General features: G+C 44.5%; 1 protein-coding gene and 1 long non-coding RNA gene across 9 annotated transcripts in view; one reads left to right on the top strand and one right to left on the bottom strand.

The window, feature by feature from the left end:
• The window catches only part of NEK7 (NIMA related kinase 7), an 83,342-nt gene extending 82,205 nt beyond the window's left edge, over nucleotides 1-1,137 (bottom strand). For 5 of the 8 annotated variants that reach the window (XM_028732556.2, XM_077928362.1, XM_077928364.1 and 2 more), the window contains exon 1: nucleotides 1,000-1,137. The gene's annotated coding sequence lies outside the window, so the exon portion shown is untranslated. Of the gene's footprint in view, nucleotides 1-856; nucleotides 877-999 lie in introns of those variants that run through there. The other 3 variants (XM_028732557.2, XM_028732561.2, XM_028732559.2) reach the window with 3 other exon arrangements.
• Nucleotides 1,138-1,284: 147 nt separating this feature from the next.
• Nucleotides 1,285-26,295, top strand: part of LOC114598655 (uncharacterized) — a 36,338-nt gene continuing 11,327 nt past the window's right edge. Inside the window, exons 1-2 of the long non-coding RNA XR_003707099.2 lie at nucleotides 1,285-1,397; nucleotides 19,922-20,034. This is a non-coding gene — a long non-coding RNA (uncharacterized LOC114598655). The remainder of the gene's footprint in view (nucleotides 1,398-19,921; nucleotides 20,035-26,295) is intronic.

Genomic DNA, 26,295 nt, shown 5'->3' with positions numbered 1-26,295 from the left:
AAAGAAAAAGATATGACGGCAGGGAAAGGACTGCTGGTGTCTTTTGCGAACCACGCTACGGGGCCCTCACCCCAAGCCTGCCTTCTGGACTGAAAGCCTCACCACCAGCATCAGAAATCCTTAGGTTGCCTGAGGAAGAAATCATGGGTCTTGAACCTCGCTGGGTGCTTCATTGTGGGGGCGCCTCCACACGCCACACTTGGAAGTGTGCTGTTGTCCCACCAATCCCTTGGCGCTGCTAACAACCCCCAGCCTGCCACTATAGTGCAAACAGACCAACACACACACACACACCCCCCAGCAAAAATAGTTTTGGCGCGAGTTCTTATGCAACTTCAGTGCAGATGGCCTTCTACCAAGGTTTCAATACGCGCCTGTTTACTTATGCAAGGGCCAAAGACGGAGCGGGGTGGGGGGAGGTGCGGAGGTGACTATGGTTGACAACTCCCCCCCCCCTAAAAAAAAAAGGAGGGGAGCCCCTATGAAGGAAGGGCATTGGGACAGAAGCCAGCTCAGAAGAAGACCGCCTTCCCTTTTCCAGAGAACTCTTTTCTCCAAAGCGCGCAGGCGCAGTCGCTTCCTCCCCCCCCCCATCTCTACACCAACACACCCTCGTCTTACTTACAACCAGCGCGTGAAGCGGTGGGGGGGGGGGAGGGAAGGAAACGGCACTGACGGCGACCAATGAGAGGCGGGGACGCCGTGCGAAGCAGCCAATGGAGATGGCCCGGTGGGAGGGCCGCGCTCACGAGCAGGTCCCGGGCGAAGTATCTGTGGCGGAGCGTGCGCGCGGGCGCCGAGGCCAAAAAGAAAAGAGGGTTGATGGGGTTCTTTTTGAGAGCGGGGGGCCGTTTACCGAGCGGGGCCTGCGAACTTCTCAGCCGTTTCCTCGCGCGGCGTCATTTCTCCCTCAGCAGTAGCAGCAGCCTCCTCCACCCACCAAGCGCGCGCGCGCGCGCCCCTCCGTCACCCCCCCCCCAACTCGGTACTTTCGGTTACCTCAGAAGGCTGGGCAGGCGTCGGTTTCAGTTATTTTTTAAATCTCCCTCAGGCGGGGACGCGGCAATACGTGGGAGGGGAGGGTGAGGGTTTAGTGTGGAGAAGGAGCGCAGCCCTCAGCCTCCCTCTTTCCCCCCCTCCTCCTCCTCCTCGCTCTCTCGCTCGCTCTTCCGTCTCCTGGTGCCGCCGCTGTCAAGGCTGTAAACATCCCGGCATCCCCGAGGACAAGAAGGCGGGGCCGGGCGCACCGCCTACCGGCCCTGCCTCCTTCCCAGCCGCCGGCCGGCCGCCCGGCAGGCAGGCTGGCTGGCTGGCCGTCGCCGGCTCCCCGCGCGCGCGGTTACTACACACGGGCGGAGAGCCCGTCCTGGCCGCCGCCAGAAAGAGGAGGCAAAAAGGTAACCGTGACTTCGCCTTACGAAAAAGTTGGGGACGCGAGAAAGGAAGGGAAATAGCGCGGGGAAACGGCTCCACGCCGTTTGTTTTCCCTGTCGCACACACACACACACACGTAATAATAGTAGTAGTAATAATAATAATAATAATAATAATAATAATAATAATAATAATAAATTATTTATACCCTGCCCATCTGGCTGGGTTTCCCCAGCCACTCTGGGCGGCTTCCAAAAGAATATTAAAATACTGTGATACATCAAACATTAAAAGCTTCCCTAAACAGGGCTGCCTTCAGATGTCTTCTAAAAGTCTGGTAGTTGTTCTTCTCTTTGACATCTGGTGGGAGGGGGTTCCACAGGGCGGGCGCCACTACCGAGAAGGCCCTCTGCCTGGTTCCCTGTAACCTCACTTCTCACAGTGAGGGAACCGCCAGAAGGCCCTCGGAGCTGGACCTCAGTGTCCAGGCAGAACGATGGGGGTGGAGACGCTCCTTCAGGTATACTGGACCGAGGCCGTTTAGGGCTTTAAAGGTCAGCACCAACACTTTGAATTGTGCTCGGAAACGTACTGGGAGCCAATGTAGGTCTTTCAGGACCAGTGTTATGTGGTCCCGGCGGCCACTCCCAGTCACCAGTCTGGCGGCTGCGTTCTGGATTAGTTGTAGTTTCTGGGTCACCTTCAAAGGTAGCCCCACGTAGAGCGCATTGCAGTAGTCCAAGCAGGAGATAACCAGAGCATGCACCACTCTGGCGAGGCAGTCCGCAGGCAGATAGGGTCTCAGCCTGCGTACCAGATGGAGCTGGTACACAGCTGCCCTGGACACGGATTTAACCTGTGCCTCCATGGACAGCTGTGAGTCCAAAATGACTCCCAGGCTGCAAACCTGGTCCTTCAGGGGCACAGTTACCCCATTCAGGACCAGGGAATCCTCCACACCTGCCTGTCCCCCAGAAACAGTACTTCTGTCTTGTCAGGATTCAATCTCAATCTGTTAGCCGCCATCCATCCTCCAACCGCCTCCAGACACTCACACGTTATGGGCTTCACGCTCCTCCTGCCTCAGTAAAGACTCCTCCTGATAGACTGGTTCGGTTCACGACCTAGGAACCGACTCCTAGTGGCCGAGGGGGAGTGTCTAGAACCACCCCAATAAAGTACAGTGGTACCTCGGGTTAAGTACTTAATTCGTTCCGGAGGTCTGTTCTTAACCTGAAACTGTTCTTAACCTGAAGCACCACTTTAGCTAATGGGGCCTCCTGCTGCTGCCGCGCCGCCGGAGCACGGTTTCTGTTCTCATCCTGAAGCAAAGTTCTTAACCTGAGGTACTATTTCTGGGTTAGCGGAGTCTGTAACCTGAAGTGTATGTAACCCGAGGTACCACTGTATTCCCCCCCCCCAAAAAAAGTTGCCATTCCAATGGTGTGCTTGCACCACGTCATGTGATCGATTATGCTGGGAAGGGCTCCCCCCCCCCATTATTTTATTCAAGTTGCCATCTCTGGATTGTGACATTTAGAGCAGGGAGCTTGCTTCTCCTTAAACATCACCTCCACCCCAGTCAATACACACGTGATTGTCCCTCTTTGAATGTGTGCACTTTGCAAGGGATGCTCCCCCCCCCCCCCCGGGCTAGAAATATCCCCAAATGCCCCATCTCCACAACAGTGGGTGCTGTTTCCCCAGTTTCCTGGCTTCAGAGGCAGATTACACCTTACAGCAAGGTTTCCCAAATTTGGGTCTCCAGCTGTTTTTGGACTACAACTCCCATCATTCCTAGCTAAGCAGGATGAGTGATCAGGGATAATGGGAGTTGTAGTGCAAAAACAGCTGGAGACCCAAGTTTGGGAAACCTTGCCCTACAGTGTTTCTCAAATTTGGGTCCCCATCTGTTGTTCCCACCGGTCCTGATAGCTAGGGATGGTTGTAGTCCAACAACAGCTGGGGACCCAAGTTTCAAGCAGTTGGAGGATTGAAAAAGTTCGACCAACTCTTATTTCAGATCTGGGGTGTATTCAGTTTTACAGTTTCCCTTCATTGGACTAGTTCTGCACATCCTTCTCAGCAGTTTAAACTGCAGATACATTTGCTTTGGCTATGCCGCTGGTGATTCCTGCAGCAGCACAGCTGGGTTTTTAAAAGTGCAGTCAGCAGAGAGCCAACTGAATGCAACACAGTATACAAATATTTAGACAAGCAGGTCTGTCTCTCACATACTGCAAGAAAGACCGGTCTTACGTTATTGTGCCCGCAATAATAAAGTGGAGCTGCCTTCACATAGTTTTATAAGTCCATATATAAATTTGTGTCTAAACCTATTGAAATCACTAGGCTTAAATTAGTCTAATTTTACATAGGATTGAAGTCATAATGGTTCGAGAGTGTGCAACTACACAACATACAGTTCCTTCAACTCTGTTGCACCAATTTTTTTCAGCCTTCAGTTCTCAAATGTTGTTGAACAACTATCAGGCTCAGTCATTTTAGTCAATGGCCAGAGATAGAATCATAGAATCATAGAATCATAGAGTTGGAAGAGACCACAAGGGCCATCGAGTCCAACCCCCTGCCAAGCAGGAAACACCATCAGAGCACTGGTTGTCAAGCCTCTGCTTAAAGACCTCCAAAGAAGGAGACTCCACCACACTCCTTGGCAGCAAATTCCACTGTCGAACAGCTCTTACTGTCAGGAAGTTCTTCCTAATGTTTAGGTGGAATCTTCTTTCTTGTAGTTTGGATCCATTGCTCCGTGTCCGCTTCTCTGGAGCAGCAGAAAACAGCCTTTCTCCCTCCTCTATGTGACATCCTTTTATATATTTGAACATGGCTATCATATCACCCCTTAACCTCCTCTTCTCCAGGCTAAACATGCCCAGCTCCCTTAGCCGTTCCTCATAAGGCATCATTTCCAGGCCTTTGACCATTTTGGTTGCCCTCCTCTGGACACGTTCCAGTTTGTCAGTGTCCTTCTTGAACTGTGGTGCCCAGAACTGGACACAGTACTCCAGGTGAGGTCTGACCAGAGCAGAATACAGTGGCACTATTACTTCCCTTGATTTAGATGCTATACTCCTATTGATGAGGCCCAGAATTGCATTGGCTTTTTTAGCTGCCGCGTCACACTGTTGGCTCATGTCAAGTTTGTGGTCAACCAAGACTCCTAGATCCTTTTCACATGTACTGCTCTCAAGCCAGGTGTCCCCCATCTTGTATTTGTGCCTCTCATTTTTTTTGCCCAAGTGCAATACTTTACATTTCTCCCTGTTAAAATTCATCTTGTTTGTTTTGGCCCAGTTCTCTAATCTGTCAAGGTCGTTTTGAAGTGTGATCCTGTCCTCTGGGGTGTTAGCCACCCCTCCCAGTTTGGTGTCATCTGCAAATTTGATCAGGATGCCCTTGAGTCCATCATCCAAGTCGTTGATAAAGATGTTGAATAAGACCGGGCCCAGGACAGAACCCTGTGGCACCCCACTAGTCACTCTTCTCCAGGATGAAGAGGAACCATTGATGAGCACCCTTTGGGTTCGGTCAGTCAGCCAGTTACAAATCCACTGACTGGTAGCATAGTCAAGACCGCATTTTACCAGCTTCTTTACAAGAATATCATGGGGCACCTTGTCAAATGCCTTGCTGAAATCAAGGTAGACTACATCCACTGCGTTCCCTTCATCTACCAGGCTTGTAATTCTGTCAAAAAACGAGATCAGGTTAGTCTGACATGACTTATTTTTCAGAAATCCATGCTGACTATTGGTGATCACAGCATTCCTTTCTAGGTGCTCACAGACTGTTTGCTTAATGATCTGCTCCAGAATCTTCCCTGGTATTGATGTCAGACTGACTGGGCGGTAATTATTTGGGTCCTCTCTTTTCCCCTTTTTGAAAATAGGGACAACATTTGCCCTCCTCCAGTCTGCCGGGACTTCGCCTGTTCTCCAGGAATTCTCAAAGATGACTGCCAGTGGTTCTGAAATCACATCTGCCAGTTCTTTTAATACTCTTGGATGCAGTTCATCTGGCCCTGGAGACTTGAATACATCTAGACTAGCCAAGTATTCTTGTACTATCTCCTTAGTTATTCTGGGCTGTGTTTCCTCTGCTGAATCATTTGCTCCAAATTCTTCAGGTCGGGCATTGTTTTCTTTATCGGAGAAGACTGAGGCAAAGAAGGCATTGAGGAGTTCAGCCCTTTCTGTGTCCCCTGTTTGCATTTCACCATCTTCTCCTCTGAGTGACCCCACGGTTTCTTTGTTCTTCCTTTTGCTACGAACATACCCATAAAAGCCTTTTTTGTTGCTTTTAACCTCTCTAGCAAGCCTGAGTTCATTTTGTGCTTTAGCTTTTCTGACTTTGTGTCTACACGTGCTGGCTATTTGTTTGAATTCCTCTTTGGTGGTTTCCCCCCTTTTCCATTTTTTGTACACATCCTTTTTTAATCTTAACTCAGTTAAAAGTTCTTTAGATAGCCACCCTGGCTTCTTTAGGCACCTTCCATGTTTCCGTCTCATTGGTATTGCCTGAAGTTGTGCTTTTACTATCTCCCTCTTAACAAACTCCCAGCCATCTTGAACTCCCTTTCCTTTTAGTATTACTGTCCATGGGATCTCACCCAGCACTTCCCTAAGCTTTATGAAGTCGGCTTTCTTAAAGTCGAGAAATTGAGTCCTAGTATGCTTGGCTGCTCCTTTCCGCTGTATAGTAAACTTCAGAAGAGCATGATCACTCGCGCCTAATGATCCTTCCACTTCTACCCCACTAACCAGGTCATCAACATTGGTTAGGACCAGATCTAAAATGGCTGTTCCTCTTGTTGCTTCTCCCACTTTCTGGACAATGAAGTTGTCTGCAAGGGCAGTGAGGAATCTGTTTGACCTTATGCTCTTGGCTGAGTTTGACATCCAACAAATATCCGGGTAATTGAAGTCCCCCATTACTACTATCTCCCTTCCTTTTGCATGCTTGGCCATCTGTTCCAGGAAGGCATCATCTATGTCCTCCGTTTGGCTTGGGGATCTATAGTAAACTCCCACAATGAGGTCACTGTTATTCTTCTCTCCCTTAATTTTGACCCAAATGCTCTCACTTTGGCTTTGAGGTTCTAAATCTTGGATCTCTTCACAGGTATACACATCCCTGACATATAACGCCACTCCTCCTCCTTTCTTGTCTGGTCTGTTTCTTTGAAATAGATTGTATCCCTCCATTATGATAGGAGTTGTAGTCCCAACAACGTCTGGGGACCTATGCTTTCAATGTATATACCATACCTATACCATATGGTGTGAAATGACCCTGTGACATAATGAACACAAAATAAATGCTGAAATGCAGCTTCCAAGTTAACACAAAAGCAAAAATGTACAAATATATACAGTGGATAAGCATACCCACCTGTAAAACATGTCTCCCTGGTGGTGACATTATTTATTTATCTATTTGTTATATTTTTATCCCCGCTTTCCTCCAGAGAGCTCAAGACGGCATACATGGTTCATTCCCTTCCCATTTTATCCATATAACAACACTCAGGTTAAGCTGAGCAGCCATGACTGGCCCAAGGTCACCCAGTGAACTAGATACGGTAGCTGTGTGGGAATTTGAACCCTGTTCTCCCAGGTCCTAGTCCACATTCAAACCACTACAGATTATTGTACCTCTGCATATCTATGAAGCAGTTAACTTACCAGTAGAAGGCATGTGATTGAAGGCCGTATCTGGAGAAAACTTGTCACAGCTTGCTTATGGAAGAATGGACCTCAGAAGCAAATTGTCCAACAACCAACTTTTAATTCATAATGAAACATTAATTCCATTGACAAGTAATGCACATTTCTCTTTCTTAAATCCAACTACAAGAGCTAATAAATAAAAGGAAGTAGTACTATGAATATGAGAACTGTTTCTACTGCATTTTCACTTTAGCAGGCAAAAATAATAATATTTCAGTTCAATAAGAGAAATATATTCCCCACAACAAAGCATCTTACAGATCTGGAAAGCATCACTGCAATTTTATTTAAGCAAGTTTGTAGAGAGATGAATGAATACCTTTCAGTATTTAAATGAGGTTTATTTCTTCACTTTCTCTCATGAAAATATCCCTTCTGGCCCCCTCGGCAACCTCTTTCATTTTTAGATCAGCTATTTATGCAGTATAAGCAATGATATTTCTAACAAAGGCCCTGAGGAAATTAGTAAGTCAGTTGGTCTCTCTTCTCTAGAGTTACCAGAATCATCAATAATTCAGCAAACGTTCTGTTTAATATAGCATTTAGGTAATTGGGTACAGTCGGCCAAAAGAAATGGACTTGAACATGTTGAAAAGCACTATGGTTCTGGCTTTAGAATGAGGTTCCACAGCAATATTTTAGAGAGCTTCTTCCTCAACTAAATCACAAATATCCAGAAGTGTACTTTAAAATCTGAATGCCACTGGTGCAAAGAATGATAGACCCACATGTAGAGTCTCATCATGCTTCCACTACAGTTTATAAAGATCCCACAACAGCTGATCAGCTACCAAGAACCATGAAAAATGGGCCACCATTGGTTCATCAATGTGGACAGCAATCTTAAAAACACCGAAAAGGGAGTGAGCTCTATTGAACACAGTAGGATTTACTTCCAAGTAAATATGCTAAGGTTCATTTGGAAATAACCCAACAAGGGAGATAAAAAGTTTGAAGAATATTCTTTCAGTTTTTCCTTCATATATTTGAGTAGCAAGGGGGACGGGTGGCACCGTCGTCTAAACCACTTAGCCTCTTTGGGCTTGCGAATCAGAAGGTCACCAGTACCAAGACCATGCAGCGAGGTGAGTTCCCTTTGCTCTCTCCTAGCTCCTGACAACCTAGCAGTTTGAAAGCATACCAGCACGAGTAGATAAAGAGGTACCGCTGCAGTATTTAAAAGATATTGTTCTGTTTTGGAAATACAATAATTATATAGGTCTTGTAGAGGGCAGTTAAGTAAACCAGCAAGAAAAGTAGAAGTAGCTATACAAACTACCGGCAGTAATTACTGGAAGACGACCAGAATATTGGTTCGCTAGCTAGTGTTCCTAAACCTCTAAGCTAATTGATTTCAATAGGACTTAGGTGCATCTAATGCTTCTCTGGACTGGGAACAGAAAATATTGGGACTAGTAAATAAGTCAGCGTGGTATTAAATTGATTTCAAAGGGTCTGCTCCAAATAGGACTTAGTTTGATATCACCCTCAACCTGCAGCGGGTCAAATCGTTTAAACGAAGCAGCATTGACAATGACATGCTTTTGTCATAATTTTGTAGTGATGAGGTCTTGAACAAGGCATTCTTCTCAGATAATGGCAATTACTTAGAACTCTGTGCCCATTGTATTGGACAGTGATGGAATAATGACAGTAGTGGAAATTTATGAAACCTAAGGGAAAGGAATTTCCTCATAAATTTGTTTTGGTTTCTCAATGCCTGCGCTTGCTAGAACTTATTATGACATTACATTCAAAGTCTTGGATGCAAACAGTTTAATCCCTAAGGACTCAATACCAGTTTTGGTCTGCTGAATAGATGGCAGGCATGCTGGAGGAGCAGTGCAGTCAGTGTATATTCCCTCCACATGGCTAACCATGTAACTTCCATGATGTGACTAGCAATGTGAAACCTTGACCCTGTTCTTAAATGTGAATCTTTCTATTTTGGAGGGGCAACGCATTAGGATAATAACAAATAGCACCTTACGTTTCAATATGATTTGCCATTACCATTAGGCTAGGAAATAATTTAGAGGTATATGGTGGAATTCTACTGCTACTGCTGTGTTAAGTATGTCCTGCAAGCTGCCTAGATAAGAGACCGTTCAAGTCTTTGTGTATAAAAAAATAAGATCAAGGTATATATTTATGGCAGGACGCAGGTGGCGCTGTGGGTAAAAGCCTCAGCGCCTAGGACTTGCCGATTGCATGGTCGGCGGTTCAAATCCCCGCGGCAGGGTGCGCTCCCGTCATTCGGTCCCAGCGCCTGCCAACCTAGCAGTTCAAAAGCACCCCCGGGTGCAAGTAGATAAATAGGGACCGCTTACCAGCGGGAAGGTAAACGGCGTTCCGTGTGCTGTGCTGGCTCGCCAGATGCAGCTTGTCACGCTGGCCACGTGACCCGGAAGTGTCTGCAGACAGCGCTGGCCCCCGGCCTATAGAGTGAGATGAGCGCACAACCCTAGAGTCTGGCAAGACTGGCCCGTACGGGCAGGGGTACCTTTACCTTTACTTATATATTTATGGCAGCATAACCTGTGTACTGGAATGCAGAGGATTTCTGCTTAGCAGAGGATGAGATGATCTAAAATGCAGGGAAGGAGTGGCAGATTGAATCTACTTATGCATAATTAATTTTCTGTAATGGGACTGCATGGCTAGAATTAAACCCTACTGGGAGAATAATGGCTAAAGAGAATCAGTTTCAGGAACAAAAGCATTGAAAGGGTTCTACACCCCATACCACCAGTCCATGCTGCATTGTATAGGAATTTGACGTGGGTTACCACTGTGCTGCTTGGGCTTGCCGATTGAAAGGTCAGCGGTTCGAATCCCCGCGACGGGGTGAGCTCCTGTTGCTCGGTCCCAGCTCCTGCCAACCTAGCAGTTCAAAAGCACACAGTGCAAGTAGATAAATAGGTACTGCTCCAGCGGGAAGGTAAACGGCATTTCTGTGCACTGCTCTGATTTCGCCAGAAGTGGCTTAGTCATCCTGGCCACATGACCCAGAAAAACTGTCTGCGGAAGCAGACAAATGCCAGCTCCCTCGGCCTGTAAAGCAAGATGAGCGCTGCAACCCCAGAGTCGTTCGCGACTGGACTTAATTGTCAGGGGTCCCTTTACCTTTACCTATATTCTCAGTACTAGGTCCTGATTTTGGATGTCCTTCAGTGAGATGCACTAGCTGCCCCCTGGTATCCCATCCCCTGCCACCAGGTCAGCTCACTGCCTTCAGATTCCTCTGTCAGTGACACTTCAGAGCAGCATGGCTCAGACCAAGCAGTATCTCCATCAGACCCTGCTGCCAGGCACCTGAGTTTGAGCCCACTACTGACTTTTGCTTCTGCTTGATGTCAAAATCAATGTGGGTGTCTTACCTTACAATTTCCATGCTTTTGTGTATGCCAGTTTTTGAGTGCCTTATTTTTTCGTTTAAATTGAAAGGGTGGTGGTTGGGTTTTTTATGTTATCATCGCTTTCATATAAATTATAATTAACCAGTAGACATAGATGTAGAATCTTACTTTTTCCTACCTTTCATATGCAGATCCAGATACACAGAGAAGACATTTTAAAAAGACACTTTAGTAAAGATTTGCATACGCCCTTGATCTTGAAATTATAAAATTTGACATAAGGTTCACACTTCTAAGTACAATATTTAATGAGATGCATAATTTTGAAAATGGCAGTGTTCACTAAAACTGTGTATTGTGGGATTTGTAAGGATGTCTACTCATTGACACGGGACATGGGACGCGGGTGGTGCTGTGGGTAAAAGCCTCAGCGCCTAGGGCTTGCCGATCGAAAGGTCGGCGGTTCGAATCCCCGCGGCGGGGTGCGCTCCTGTTGTTCGGTCCCAGCGCCTGCCAACCTAGCAGTTCGAAAGCACTCCCGGGTGCAAGTAGATAAATAGGGAGCGCTTACTAGCGGGAAGGTAAACAGCGTTTCCGTGTGCGGCTCTGGCTCGCCAGAGCAGCGATGTCACGCTGGCCACGTGACCCGGAAGTGTCTCCGGACAGCGCTGGCCCCCGGCCTCTTGAGTGAGATGGGCACACAACCCTAGAGTCTGTCAAGACTGGCCCGTACGGGCAGGGGTACCTTTACCTTTACTACTCATTGAGGACATTATATTTGGTTGGTTAAGAGTGATCATCACCTTGAGATAAGACAATCAGTTCAGCACAATCTTACATGATAGAAAAACCTCCAGGGTAACCCAGTGGTCTAAGATAGCTTTGGAGTGTGGTTGGCAAAAAACTAGGTAGAGATAGCTCCTATGCTTTTAACAGCTGCATGACAGATAGAAATATAGATGAACCTCTTCCCATTACATTTATTATAGCAGCTATGATTCCAATTGCCTAACATTACGGAATCTTTTTAAGATTCTTATGGTGAATCTTTTGCCACTTAATAATAAAAAAAATACCCAAAACTTAAGATGAGTTTATATATTGGTTAAGTTGACCCGTTTCCCCAGACTTTGACTGCATTTCTCAATTATTATTTAAAATCACAAACACAAAAAGTGAACTTTAATAGCAGACTTTATTCACCCTTTTAAAATATGCCTCTTTTGCATCTTTCTGAAAGCGAGATAATCGTGTCATGTTCTGAACTGCACAATGATTGATAGTCTCAGTCCTTGGGTTGCAAACAATTACCTGCTTGAAAGGAAACGGAACAAAACCAGTGTACATTGACATTTAACTTATCTCTATGGTTACAATTTAGTTTTTTAAAATAAATGCATCAGTTTCTGTATCTGACAGTGCCTATTTAAACATACAATCCCATCTTAGAAAATCAGGAACTGGAAGATGTTTCCATATCAAAGGGGCTTTTAACAAAGGTAGAACTGAGGTTTTAAATGTCACAACTTAACTATCCAAGGCCTGGCATGTTTCTCTGACTAAGGTATTTGCATTTTATGAGAAAACACAGCTCTGGAAAGCTTAGCCAAATCCACAACAACATGTACGGTACTTGCCTATGACATTAAACAAAACTATATACTTTATTCACTTAACAAGGCTGCTTCTGAAGTAAATGTTGCTTTATTTACACTTGGGCTGGTAAGTCATATGAGAAACCATTTAACTATGCCATATTTATGTATATTATGCCTCCATTAATGCTTTGCTCCAGTGGGTAAAACCCAAATGATATTTCCATACAGAAACCTAATTTATAGAATATAGTATAGCAAAACAGCCCAATAATGGAACTGATAAGCCCCACCTTGTGTCATAGAACCACAGAAGTGTAGAGTTGGAAGGGATCATGAGTCATCTAGTCCAACCCTCTGCAATGCAGGAATCTTTTGCCCAACATGGGACTCCAGCTCATGATCCTGAGATTAAGAGTCACATGCTCTAACAATTCACTATCCCTCTTCAGAACATTCAGCTCATTATTAACTGCTATATAGCATGGAAAGCTCAGTTTTTTTACCAAGGACAAATTAGACATTACATGCAGATACACATAAGATTACAACAACATCCAGGGCTGTGGTGCTTGTGGCCCTCCAGATGTTGGACTCCAAAGCAGCCCCAGCCAGCATCATCAGTTATCAGACTGTAGTTTATTAAGGCTACCAGGAATTGTAGTTCTGTGAAGCATCTCAACAACTCTCAGCACCCTTAACAAATGACTGTTCCAAGAATTCTCCGATCAGAAGGTCTGTGGTTCAAATCCCCACGACAGGGTGAGCTCCCGTTGCTCGGTCCCTGCTCCTGCCAACCTAGCAGTTTGAAAGCACGTCAAAGTGCGAGTAGATAAATAGGTACCGCTCTGGCAAGAAGGTAAACAGCGTTTCTGTGCGCTGCTCTGGTTCGCCAGAAGCGGCTTAATCATGCTAGCCACATGACCCGGAAGCTGTACGCCGGCTCCCTCGGCCAGTAAAGCGAGATGAGTGCCGCAATCAGTGGCGTAGCGTAGGTTGTCAGCACCCGGGGCAAGGCAAGTAATTTGCGCCCCCTAACCCGTGGATTTGCGCCCCCTAACCCGTGGATTTGCCCTAACCCCAGATGTTGCGCCCGGTGCGGCCGGCCCCCCCTGCACCCCCCATGCTACGCCACTGGCCGCAATCCCAGCGTCATCCGTGATTGGACCTAACGGTCAGGAGTCCCTTTACCTTTACCTTTTAAGAGCACTGTGGATATGTTCTGCAGCCTTCACCCAAAATGTTATTTTTATCGAGTGGTAAGCCATTCTGGGAGCTTTTACAGCTGAAGATATAAATGCTTTGAAAAAGTTACAAATAAAATCACCAAACTGTAGAGTTGGAAGGGACCCTGAGGGTTGTCTAGTTCAGCCCCCTGCAGTGCAGGAATCTCAACTAAAGCACCTATGACAGATGGCCATTAAACCTCTGCTTAAACACCAGTGAAGGAGAGTCCACTGCCTTCCAAGGGAGTCTGTCCGACTGTGAAACAGCTCTTACCATCAGAACATTCCTGATGTTTAGTGGGAATCTCCTTTCCTGTAACTTGAATCCATTGGTTCAGATACTACCCTCCTCCAAAGCAAGAGAAAACAAGCTTGCTCCATCTTCCATGTAACAACCCCTAGATATCGAAAGATAGCTATCATATCTTCTCCCAGTCTCCTCTTTTCCAGGCTAAACATACCAAACTCACCTAGATCTTTTTCACATGTACTACTGGCAAGCCAGGTTTTCCCCATCTTATATTTGTGCAGCTGGCTCTTTCTGCCTATGTGTAGATCCTTCCATTTGTTCCTACTGAAATTCATTTTGTTAGTTTGGGCCCACTTTTCCAATCTGCTAAGATCACATTGAATCGTGAGTCTGTCTTTGGTGTCATCTGCAAATTTGATGAGCATCCCCTAAATTCCTGCATCGAAGTCGTTTATAAAGACGTTGAACAATGGGCCAAGGACAGAACCCCACTTCCCACTTTTTTCCAGGATGACAAGGAACCATTAGTGAGCACTCTTTGGCCTTGGTCAGTCATCCAACTACAAACCCACCTAACAGTTACCTCATCCAGCTCACAACTTTTCTGCAAGAATTTAATGGGGGAATTTGTCAAAAGCCTTGCTGATACACTATGTGTACAGCATTCCCCTGACCCACCAAGCTTGTAACATGAAAAAAAAGAACAAGAAATGAGATTCAACTGGCATGTCTTATTTTTGAGAAACCCTTGTTGAGTCTTAGAGCATCATTTTCTAAGTGCTCATAGTTTAATTATTGTGTGAAAGCTACCATATTCTGCATGGTGTAGCAAGAGGTTGGGGAACACACCAGGAGACAGGCTGAAAACAGTGCCTTCTGTACAATCTAGAAGTTTTGAGTGAACCTCAGAGTTCCTCCAGAGTTCATGATCTCAATTTGTTTCCATATAAATATTTTGTGGACACGTATTGTTACACAACAAAAATGAAATAAAAAGACCAGTACAAACAGTAACCAGAATAAATGGAGAGTGGAGTCTTAGCTCAGCTGATGTATGCAGTGGTTGCTTTGACCACATGGCTTCGCAACTACTTTTAAGACCTTTCAAGCCCTCATACATGGCAGAAGGGAGAATTCTCTAAGAACAACAACAAAATTCTATCTGCAAGAATTTCAAAATCTCCAATGATATATTCATGATCTGTGCACCTTTTAAGTAAAGGATAGAATTTGGATGTTCAATGCTGGATTAAGCACAGAACTATTATATGGTATGCCAGTTTGGATAAATGCCTTCAGCCAGGCTACTGAAAGACTGAATTTTTCCTTTGGGGGGGGGATGGTGTACCAAATTGTGTCCCCTATGCTGCCCTATGTCTAGAAAGAAACCAAAGACTTAGTAACAAAAGCATGGCTGCAAACGTTTAAGTTTTGGTTGTAGCTGCATTATAGATCAGAACCTAATAGTCTTGCTGTGGCCATGTTAGCTGAATACAGTGGTACCTCTGGTTGCAAACGGGATCCTTTCCGGAGCCCCGTTTGCAACATGAAAGGAATGCAACCTGCGTATGCGCGCGCGGGGGTCGCGATTTGCTGCTTCTGCGCATGATGTCATTTTGCACGTCTGTGCATGCGCGAGCAGCGAAACCCAGAAGTAACCCTTTCCGGTACTTCCAGGTCACCGCGGGACGCAACCTGAAAATGCACAACCTGATGCAAACGTAACATGAGGTATGGCTGGATCAATAATCAGGATGGCTAAGAAGGATTGAGAACAAAATTAAACAGATAGGTATCTCACTAAACTCCTTGTACTGCTTATCAGGAAAACCTGCATTTGAGATAATTAAATGCAGATTGTTAGACAATGAAATTCAATAACTTCGTAGCCAAATCAAAAATAGCTAGGGTTCCCCCCGATGCCATTTTTACACCTGAAAACCAGGACCTGTCAGGACCTGACATATGGCGAGTCTAGAAATAGCATCTGTGCAAGTCTGGGGATGGTGCAATGTGGACAGCCAATGGCAACTTATCTCTCCCATTTGACCAACCCAAATCAACACAGGTCGTACATGCTCGCAAGACTGAATGTGCTTCCTTCGGCAATGCTACAGGGGAGATTCCAGAAAATACCACTTGCAGAGAGACTATGCACCTGTAGACAGAGTCATATAGAATCAGTCATGCATGTTCTTTTGCATTGCCCCTTGTATCAGACGATTTGATCTAACTTCATTAATCAGTTGGTTGTTAACAGGAAGTGGCATTCAGATGAATGTAAGGTAGCCTTCCTTATTCTTACTCAGGATGGGGATAAGATGGAGATAGTAACCAGGTTTCTGCAACAAAATGAGGATTAATGAATGTTATACCATTATTTTAATCACTAGATGCAGATTTTGCCGAGTGATTTTATTGTACTGAACTTTACTGGAATATTGTCTAGATGAAAATAAAGGTTTGAGAACTGGGATAGAATTGAAAGCACTGCAGCCGCAAGACTTACATCCCCTGCAATAGCACTGTGGGTTTTCTATTTGTATCAAGAAGGAGAAATACAGAAGTGTCAGAGCTGACGACTGCTGCATTTACCGGTATCTAGGATCGGATGCCACTTTACCAGGACTGATACAATCGAGGTGATTTATGCCATAATAGCTGGAGTACTTCCATAGGATATGGCTACCAAAGGGGACACGGGTGGCGCTGTGGGTAAAAGCCTCAGCGCCTAGGGCTTGCCGATCGAAAGGTCGGCGGTTCGAATCCCCGCAGCGGGGTGCGCTCCCGTTGCTCGGTCCCAGCGCCTGCCAACCTAGCAGTTCGAAAGCACCCCCGGGTGCAAGTAGATAAATAGGGACCGCTTACTAGCGGGAAGGTAAACGGCGTTTCCGTGTGCGGCTCTGGCTCGCCAGAGCAGCGATGTCACGCTGGCCACGTGACCCGGAAGTGTCTCCGGACAGCGCTGGCCCCCGGCCTCTTGAGTGAGATGGGCGCACAACCCCAGAGTCTGGCAAGACTGGCCTGTACGGGCAGGGGTACCTTTACCTTTACCTTTACCTATGCTACCAAGGCTTCCCTTGGTGATTCCTCTTTTTTTGTTATTCTGCTTCCCTTTAAACACAGGTTCAGTTCTCTGTAAGTTCTCTGTTCTCTCAGTGAGCAGATCACAATTTCCAGGGATCAGGTAAATATTTTTTCCCAACCAAAATTGTCACCCATACATTATTTCAGTCAGCAGAGTACTCACAAATGTTTCCCTGTTCACATTGCTTTGAGCATTTGAGACATGCCACTTGTTTTGTTCATAATTCATTTCTTTAAAATTCCTGTGGCTGAGTCGCTAATGAGTTGAGTTCTTGACATTGCCGTTCTTTGAACGTGTAAATCACTATGAAAATATCATTAGAGTCTGTAAAAGGAGTGGAAAGAGAGAAAGCAAAAGCCAGGTATAACTTATTAATTAGGTCAATGTTAAGGATAAAATTGATAACATTGCCAAAAGTTTAGCAGCACTGGAGAAGAAAGAAACAAGTGGTGTAGATGGAACATGCATCCCTGTCCTTCCAAAATCCTGCCTGTCAGAGAAATAATTATTATATGAAAGAAGATGTTCACCTACTGAACTGATTTAACCATTGGTTTTTAGGACCTTTAGCAGTTTGAAAGCACGTCAAAGTGCAAGTAGATAAATAGGTACCGCTCCGGCGGGAAGGTAAACGGCATTTCCGTGTGCTGCTCTGGTTTGCCAGAAGTGGCTTAGTCATGCTGGCCACATGACCCGGAAGCTGTACGCCGGCTCCCTCAGCCAATAAAGCGAGATGAGCGCCACAACCCCAGAGTCATCCGCGACTGGACCTAACGGTCAGGGGTCCCTTTACCTTTAGGACCTTGGAGCTTGGAAAGCCCCTTCTATGGTGGCTCACCTCAGAATATGGTGGCTGTTTTACCCCTTCACATGGCAGATAAAAAGCTATACAGACTCCCTCCTTGTTGTCTTCAATGCAGTTCTTACCACATTTACTTAGAGGTAGATCTTGCCAATTTCAGTTGGATGTCAACCTTCATGCTACAGCACCAGGGGTGAACCATCTGGTTAGTCCTCTCCTCTCGTCACTTTCCTACTTCTTGGCCTGCCTTTTATTCACTACTATTCCCCCCCCCCTCCTTCATGCCTGCTTTTCGTGAATGGTAGAAGCAGATGCATAAAGGTGTATGGAGGAACAAATCTGCCAATTTCAGCTCTCTCCATTCCCCATTTGAACTTGGGACCTGTTGCATTCAAAGCACACACTCTCCCAATCATACACAACCCTTCCCAATGTTGAAATTAGAAATACAGATGCGAAGATCTGTTTTGCCCATGAGATTAGAGATGGTATAGTGTCATGACAAAAAAATGGCTTTCCACATTTGATCTGTTATACCCCATAACGGTAGTAATTTTAAATTCTCACAGCTGTTGTACCCTCAATTCACTTCTAGGACCAAAATTTATAAGACTTCTGAGGCCAGCACTGGGTATGCAAAGCCACATCCAAATTATTAGATGTCATGGTTTGTAGGTGGACATGAGTATCAACTATTCCCACATTAGCATTTTCACCTACCTTGCTTTGCAGGTAGATTGCCCTGGAGAGGAATTGTGGGGAATGCCCTGCCCTCCTAGCCACCATGGATAGGCTGAATTTGAATTCTGGGTTTGGCGGGAACCCAGAAGCCATTGCAATGGCCATGAGGCCAAGAAGGAAGGGGCATGGCTGCGGTAGGATGGGAGCCCCATGCTGGGCCACAAACATTGCCCACCATTGGATTGGTGAGCAGCCATTGAGGGAAATACTAGCACTCTTATTTCCTAATTAAACACAAAAGTGTGAATGTAGCCAGATATGTTCACAGTATTTCCTGGGATTTTGATCTCGTGAGGTTAATCAAAGAAAAGGGTTATACAAATTAATTTTTTAATACATTATTTTATTGCCCTGTGTGCACAATAACTCTCTGGATTTTCCACTGACCCCCTTTTAAAAATCTTCAAGGAGAATATTTAACTCTGGGGTTGTTTCTTTACCTCCACTGAAGCTTTTTTTAAGAGACTGCTGAAGGTTTGTAATGATGAAGCAAGATTATAAAGAAAAACAGTCATTACTCTTGCAGCCCTTTTTTCTTCAATTAGTATTTCTAATCACATTAGACATGTTTCCAGTATCCAGAGAGGATGCCTGATCCCTACAGCTATCGTGAACCATTAACTTTAATTAAAATTTACAAGTCTAATGTTGTTACATCTGCTAAAAGCATTAACTGCCATGTTAATTACCAAAATGTTAATGTTGCGTTAAAATATGAATGTTCCCTTTTGACAGATCCTCTCTGGTCCCACACTCCATACCCCCACCTTACTGGAACGTGTCCTAAAAACTGCAAAATCTGAAGGAAAAGCATGAGCAGGAACTGAAATAATAAACAATACCAGTAAAATCTTTATCTGAAGATAAAGCTTCCTGGCCAAAAATCTGGCAAAGATCAGTGTCTAAAATAAATACGTAATGATTATTTCATGTCTGACATACTATGTTAGAATTGCAAAACTTTACTTAAAAATTACTCCATAAGGTTGGGATAATTGCTCCATAGAGGAACTAGATACTTATACTGCATATTCACACAATGTGGATTTTTTGGTTTTATTTTGCAGGTTAATGTAATACATAAGACTTAATTCTCAACTCCTTACAACTTTTAGGGTATTTAAGTTCAGGAGGGAGAAAGAGGAAATAAACCCTCCTTTCATTTATATTACTTTGGGAGTGGGTCTCAGAATTCATATTTGCATGAATTAAATTATATCCCTTGTCTGGGATATAAAGAAAAGTGTATATTTACGGAATGCATATTCAGCTATTAGGCCTCAAGTGCAGGTCTGTTCACACGAAGTTGCAATTTCACAAACAGATTTCCTATAGAAAAGTTACAAAGGAGACTAACCTGGATCATTAGCAAGAGATGCAGACATATCACTAGTTGGCACAGTTCCCACAAAGTGTTTGCACAGAAATGAACCTGTAACATATCACATATAAAAATAAATAATCATTATTGTATAAGCATGAAGTATATGCAATGTGCAAGAAAATTCCCTTTCGGTGTGGTGGATCAATTTCCATGCCAGATAAAGTAATGTGGGTAGCAGCCCATACTTTTCACCTACATTCATGTCTGAAGCTATAGGAAAACCTAGGATCTGAGCTCTAAGATTGAATTCTTTTCTTTGCCATTTTGGTCTACTGCAGAGCAAAGATATACACATGGAAGCTCAGGAAACCAAAACCCTGATATTCTAATTCCTTTTCTTCTGATTTTACAGGGTCATATGCATCACTTGATATCTAATTACTCCACAATTGATGGATTGCCACTGAATTGTTCACAGTCCATTGAAAGGCATTATGTTGAAGTAAGCAGAGGCGATAAAGTGAGGTAAGGTGATACAGCTGTTAGTGTCTGTTCTGCAATGGCTTCCACCAAAATGGAGAAGACCTTACAGGTGCATAGGAACCAAGCATAGGAAACACGGGCCTCGGTTTAGTCTTGTACACTTTGAAGCTATCCTCTAACAATGGTTTCCTTCTATGTCTTGACTTGTTCCTACATACTAGTTTCACTTGATGCCAAACCATTAAATTATAAACAATAAATATGCATATATAAACCAGTCCTTAGATCAGGGATGTGACGAATTGGATCCTCTTGTGTTGTTGGACCAGCTCCCATCATCACTGATCATTGACCATGCTGGCTAGGGCTGATGGAAGCTGGATTCTAAGAACATCTGGACAGCCAAAGGTTCCCCATCCCTGCCTTCCATTATACACTTTGGTGTAACTGCAGTCTTAGATGTCACTTCTCTAAATGCATTCATATTCTTCAAAAAGTAACACACAAAGTGATTGCGAGAGAAAAGTGCATTCTGGCTGAGGCCCAATGTGGACTTTAAGAAGTAGTAAGGGCAAAAGAAGCAAATTTTTCAGAAGGAAAAAGAAAACCATTTCTCAGTCTAATACAGGCGTTGCCAGAGATGGTGTGAGATGTTGGGAAAGTACTGCTGGTGTTGTTGGGTCTATGGTGGCTCCTTCACACATTCAACCCATCACCTAATGCTGTGGTCACCATGTGATAAACATTCAGGTTTATCACCAGCTGTTAAATAAATGGTTGGAAATAAAAGTTGATATCCACCTTAAAAATCAGCAAAAAAAGTCCATCAATTTCAATGTGATTATGTTGTATGTTTTCAGAAGGATTTCTTTAAAAAAAGAGAGAAAAGATTATCTGTGGTGCATAATAAGCCAACTCAAATCATGAGCCAAATGTGTGATTATTTTATTCCCTGTAAAGAACAATGAGACTGTCATAATGTAGCTGTTAAAATTAAGCAATCAAGAGAACAGGACGCTGAAGTGTACACTTCTGACAAGCAGCATAGAAGATCTACAGGCAAAATTAAGATTCACGCCCGTAAATTTAAAATATAGGATATGGCATGGAGTTTAACAGCACTTATTTGCAATCATACTGAGAAATTAGGTGGCATACTGTTAACTTCAGTCATTAAAATAATTATTCAACTTAGAAGAGATGTAACACAATTATATGCTAATTATGAAATTCGCCACTATCTTTAGAAGTTCAAAGATTGAACACCTTCAAAAACTATAATACATAGACTCTAACAAATCTGTATACTAGGCCAAATGTTGTATTAGTTGCAAAATGTAACTTCTGTCTAATAATTATTTCTGGGTTCCATATTTCTTGCATATTCAAAATACAGGAAATAAATGGCTTGGGATGGATGGGAATCTCCTATAACTTCTGGTTTCGAGGAAGCAAAATCAAGTTATGTTCTGAGGAGGAAGTATTTTTTGAGGCTATTTTCTCAAAGCTCTCCTAGCATGGTATGATTGGGTTTTAGCACAGTTCAGTGGAAGCTGGTCCATTAGGGCAAAGTGCTCTGCTAACTTCATTCTCCACCTCCTTACCTCCTTACTTACAAGCCCAGGAGGTCACCCTGGCTGTCAGCTTCTTCCTTAGTCTCAATGTTGCCCTTGTAGAGCTCTGCAGGGAGATGGATGGGGGCAGAGCTAGAATTACTTGACTCCGCCTCTCATTGGCTCTGGCTTCACTTACTGTTGCTCTCACTGCCTTCTCCCTATCAGCAACAATGGGCACTAGCCACCACTGGCACAGATGCTGTGTTGGGGAAAGGACTTGTGCAAACCACTCAACCTAAAAACTGGTACCTGGAACAGGGATGAGCTAACTTCTGTCCTGTTTGGCCTCCTTTCTTCCCTGCACTCCCTGTACTCAACTGCTGTATGTTGTATTTACAACAGGAGAATACATAACCAGGATGCTTAAACAGTTAAGGCATAATTAATCTGTGTTGAGTGATCCTAAATAGGCATGCAAGAAGTGGTGCCTTCTAGATGGATTAGGTTATTATCCACCGTTCCAGGGTTCTTTGCAAGAATTCAGCTAGCAGCAAATCAGCTTGGCCCTCATCATTTGTCTTTCACCTATGAAAACCAGATTTCTCGTTCTGTGCTGAAATCCTAATTGCCTAGCAGCAAACAATTATATACCCACAACCCATGGAACAAAATGACCTACAACTTTGACTGTTTCTCAAGTCTTGTCTGCAGACTCTTTATCCCTCTGGAAAAAATGGTTTGCCAAATTCTCATTTTCAAATGGCTAGCAAATACCAGTGGTGACATGCTGGCAGAAGTTCCTCTTGCCCTGAAGAAGTGCAAGTAAAACATAAAGTGCCTTCTCCAATATTAAATCATCTGCTGCCTTCTGCCCTTTACGATCAGTGATACAGATCTTGTTCCATGTTTCATCTGGGCTAGGGAGTTCCATCTTACCGCCCTTTCTGTACTGGCACCTCAAGTCATACTGGAAATCAAGTCGAGTTCTGATTTCCACTGCCAATCATATAAAAGACACATCTAAAACACTGTTTACAGACATGGATTGGTGGATTCATTTTTAATGGATGCAGCTTGATTTGTGTTGAGCTGTTTCTAAGAAATACGGCATTGTGTTAATATTCTGTTTTGCCATGATAGAAATAGAAATCCATAATTTGATGGATATATTGTCCAAGGTTGCTGCCAGATGACCTGCCTGTTGAGAGTCCATTCTGATTTGTTTGGACAAATTTCATAGGCAGTTTATATGACATTGGCTGTTCACTGAGCATCCGTCCTGATTTGTTGGTGAGGAGGTTATGCAATGTCATGTCAAGCAGTTGTCATCCCATACTTTATTGTACGCTTCCCTGTCACTTTTCTTAACTGCAAAACATCCATTTTTTAATGGAAGCAGGTTTGATACACAGGTGTTCCATATCCACTTCAGTTGTGCAACCTGAATTAGCACTGAAACCCACCTGCAAAACAGCATGTGTCTGGAAGCACCCCAAGACACACAAGGGAGAAAATGATGGCCTGAGGGAGTTCCATTCCCTCTTCACACGTTTCAGTCCTGGGATTCATAGAGAAGTGATTTAAAGCACCAACAATCAAACATTCATTTAAACCTGGCATAGGCAAACTCGGACCTCCAGATGTTTTGGGACTACAGCTCCCATCATCCCTAGCTAGCAGGACCAGTGGTCAGGGATGATGGGAATTATAGTCTCAAAAACATCTGGAGGGCCAAGTTTGCCTATGCCTGATTCAATCCCAAAATGCCACAGGCACATGCGACTTCCCCTCTCATCTACTGTAACAACCCGCCTGGCTGGGGAAGAAAAGACTTGCAGGACAAAAAAGAAGAAGGTGGCTGCTTGAGCAAGGCAAGCTGTATTTACTATTAATTTTTTTTTAAGAGGCCTTCACAGAGAGGGGATCAAGAGAGCTCAAGCTTGCCCTACCACGAGATGCAGTCACCCCTTTGCAGCTTTAGCTTCTGCTACTTTTAAGCATAAATCAGTTCCCTGAAAGCACCTTTTATTTATTCTGCTCGACTGGAATAATTCAATGGATGATTCACTTCAGTGAAGTTACTTTGCATGTAGCCAGCCCAAACCCAAAGGCAATCTTCTCATGGGCTTCGCACAACACATTTTCCACTGAAAAGGGTAACAACAATAGTGATTACCCTTTTTTTCCTTTTTAAAACATGAAATGGGTGTCTGAAAATGTTTCCTAATTTCATGCCAGAAGGCAACTCACTTCTGTGGGCTTTGATTAGCTTGTGTACTGTTCACAGCCTGGAGCAATTTCTGTAAAATTAAGTTGGGGTTGGGCAGAGGAAAGTGGCCTCTCTCAAGACAAGTGCCAAGAGATGGCTTTTTGCTAAATCTCACCTCTAAACTTCATTTTGTAACTTGGGTACCAAAGATTTAGAAAAATAGTGGGCTAAAGCAGAAAGAGCACATTTGCTACAAAATAAGCTCCATTCTGTTCCGTGAAAAAACCGCTCAGCTGCTGGGCGAGGGGGAAAAGAGTGCGGTCCCTGGGCGTGCCTGGCCTTAAATAGCTCAGGCCGCGCCTCCCCTCGCCCGCCAATTGGCGGGCTGGGTTGCAGGCACGCCCAGGGATTCCCCAGCTCTCGCGGGGACAAGGGAAGCCCCCGCGAATGTGGGAGGGTCCTGCCCGCAACACCCTCTCCTCTGCAGGCTCGGAAAGGGCTAAAGAGCACATTTGCTACAAAATAAGCTCCATTCTGTTCCGTGAAGTTACTTTGTTCTCAGTGGGAATTTATTTTTAATTCTATATAAGTCCCATCTTTTCCTCCAAGGAGCTCCAGTTGGCATACATATGGTTGTCCGCCTCCTCATTTAATTCTCACAACAACCATGTGAGATAGGTTATGCTGAGAGGCAGTGACTGGCCTAAGTCACCCAATGAACTTCATGGCAAAAATAGGATTTGAGCCCTGGTCTCCCATGTCCTAGTCTGACAGTCTAACCAGTAGAGGCAAACCCCCTCCTCCCACTTATGTGAGGGTTACGTTCCACGTCATCACATGGGTACACCTGTCCCGTTCTGTCCTCTTCCAGTGCCAGTTATGGCATTTGTGTATGCAGTCACACATGCATTGAATGTAAACAAAATGGGAGTTGCCTGTATTCCACATTGGCTGGAATCAGTTGGAATCATTCCTTTGAAATGGGTGGCATGAGTGCAGTTTAAAATAGACTTTTTGGATACAAGCACTACCAGAATCTATGTAACTTACTTTTAAGTAGGTGTGCTTAGTTAGGGCTGCAATCCTGTATCCAGTTACCTGGGAGCAAACCACATTGAGTTAAATGTATAGGATTGCACTGTAAGATCAGGGCATTTTTTAAAATTTTTATTGTCTTGGCTTTCAATTGCCTCACAACTGTTAAGCATTGCTGAAGGTTTTATTCTTCCCATGTTGTGCTGTATGAATTTCATGTGCAATAAACTGTCCTCCAGCAAATGTCTTTTCGTATAGATCAGTATTCCACAACCTGAGGTCCTCAGATATTGTTGAACTACGACCCACATATCCCCAAGTCAGCATGACAAATGGTCAAGGATAATGAGAGCTGTAGTCTAACAAAAACTCAGGATGAAAAGTTGGAGGAGGTTGGTTTGGGTTTATTAAATGTCTTGCTTCCCACTGCAAAATGTCCCGAAGTGATTCACAAGCAGAGCACAAAAACAATAATTAAAAAATTACACATTGGCTTGTTAAAAACATACAAACATCCAATTATTGGTGAAGCTCAAATGCCTCTCATCAAAACAACTACAGAGTTGGTGCCCATCAATGGATGCACATGAAAGCTAAGTCACAATGCAGAGTGCAAGCTGCTGTTTCTAGAGACCCTGGGAAATGACACCTCAGGCGACGCACATTAACAAATGTTTAACAAGCCATTCTCAAAGCACAAAGTAAGGACTGTGATTAGCCAAGGGTAGGCGCTAGAAAATAACTATCCTGATAAACAGGGGCAGTGTGAGCATATGCTGTCAGGAAAATGGACCCTTTGCTGATCTTGAAGCCTAACGTTGCTGATCTTGAAGCCTACTGTAACTTTACCACCTTCTGAAGCCATTTCTGGAGGTGGAAGCAAAGGACTGGCTGGTATTCACTGTAAATGTAAAGATAAAGGGACCCCTGACCACTAGGTCCAGTCGTGGCTGACTCTGGGGTTGCGGCACTCATCTCGCTTTACTGACCGAGGGAGCCAGCGTACAGCTTCCGGGTCATGTGGCCAGCATGACTAAGCCGCTTCTGGCGAACCAGAGCAGCGCACGGAAATGCCGTTTACCTTCCCACTGGAGCGGTACCTATTTATCTACTTGCACTTTGACGTGCTTTCGAACTGCTAGGTTGGCAGGAGCCAGGACCAAGCAACAGGAGCTCACCCCATCACGGGGATTCGAACCACCGATCTTCTGATCAGCAAGTCCTAGGCTCTGTGGTTTAACCCACAGCGCCACCCACATCCCATGGTATTCACTGTACTTGCTGCTTATATTCTCTCCCTCTCTCTACCTCCCTCCCTCCCTCCCCCCACTCTATTCCAGTGCAGTCCTGCTTCAACAAGCAACAGCTGGAAATTACCACTGATGCTCCAAATCGCAGTGAGGGATCCCCAGCTGCTGCCAACTGAGCTGATGCTCTCCAAAAAGCAGGCAGCTTAGGACATGTTTCCATGCTTTCCTCATTATAAGGCTGTGTGTTGGTGAA

This window comes from Podarcis muralis, chromosome 5 (genome assembly GCF_964188315.1).
Source record: "Podarcis muralis chromosome 5, rPodMur119.hap1.1, whole genome shotgun sequence".
Taxonomy (NCBI): domain Eukaryota; kingdom Metazoa; phylum Chordata; class Lepidosauria; order Squamata; family Lacertidae; genus Podarcis; species Podarcis muralis.
This window is presented reverse-complemented; position numbering and strand designations above follow the sequence as displayed.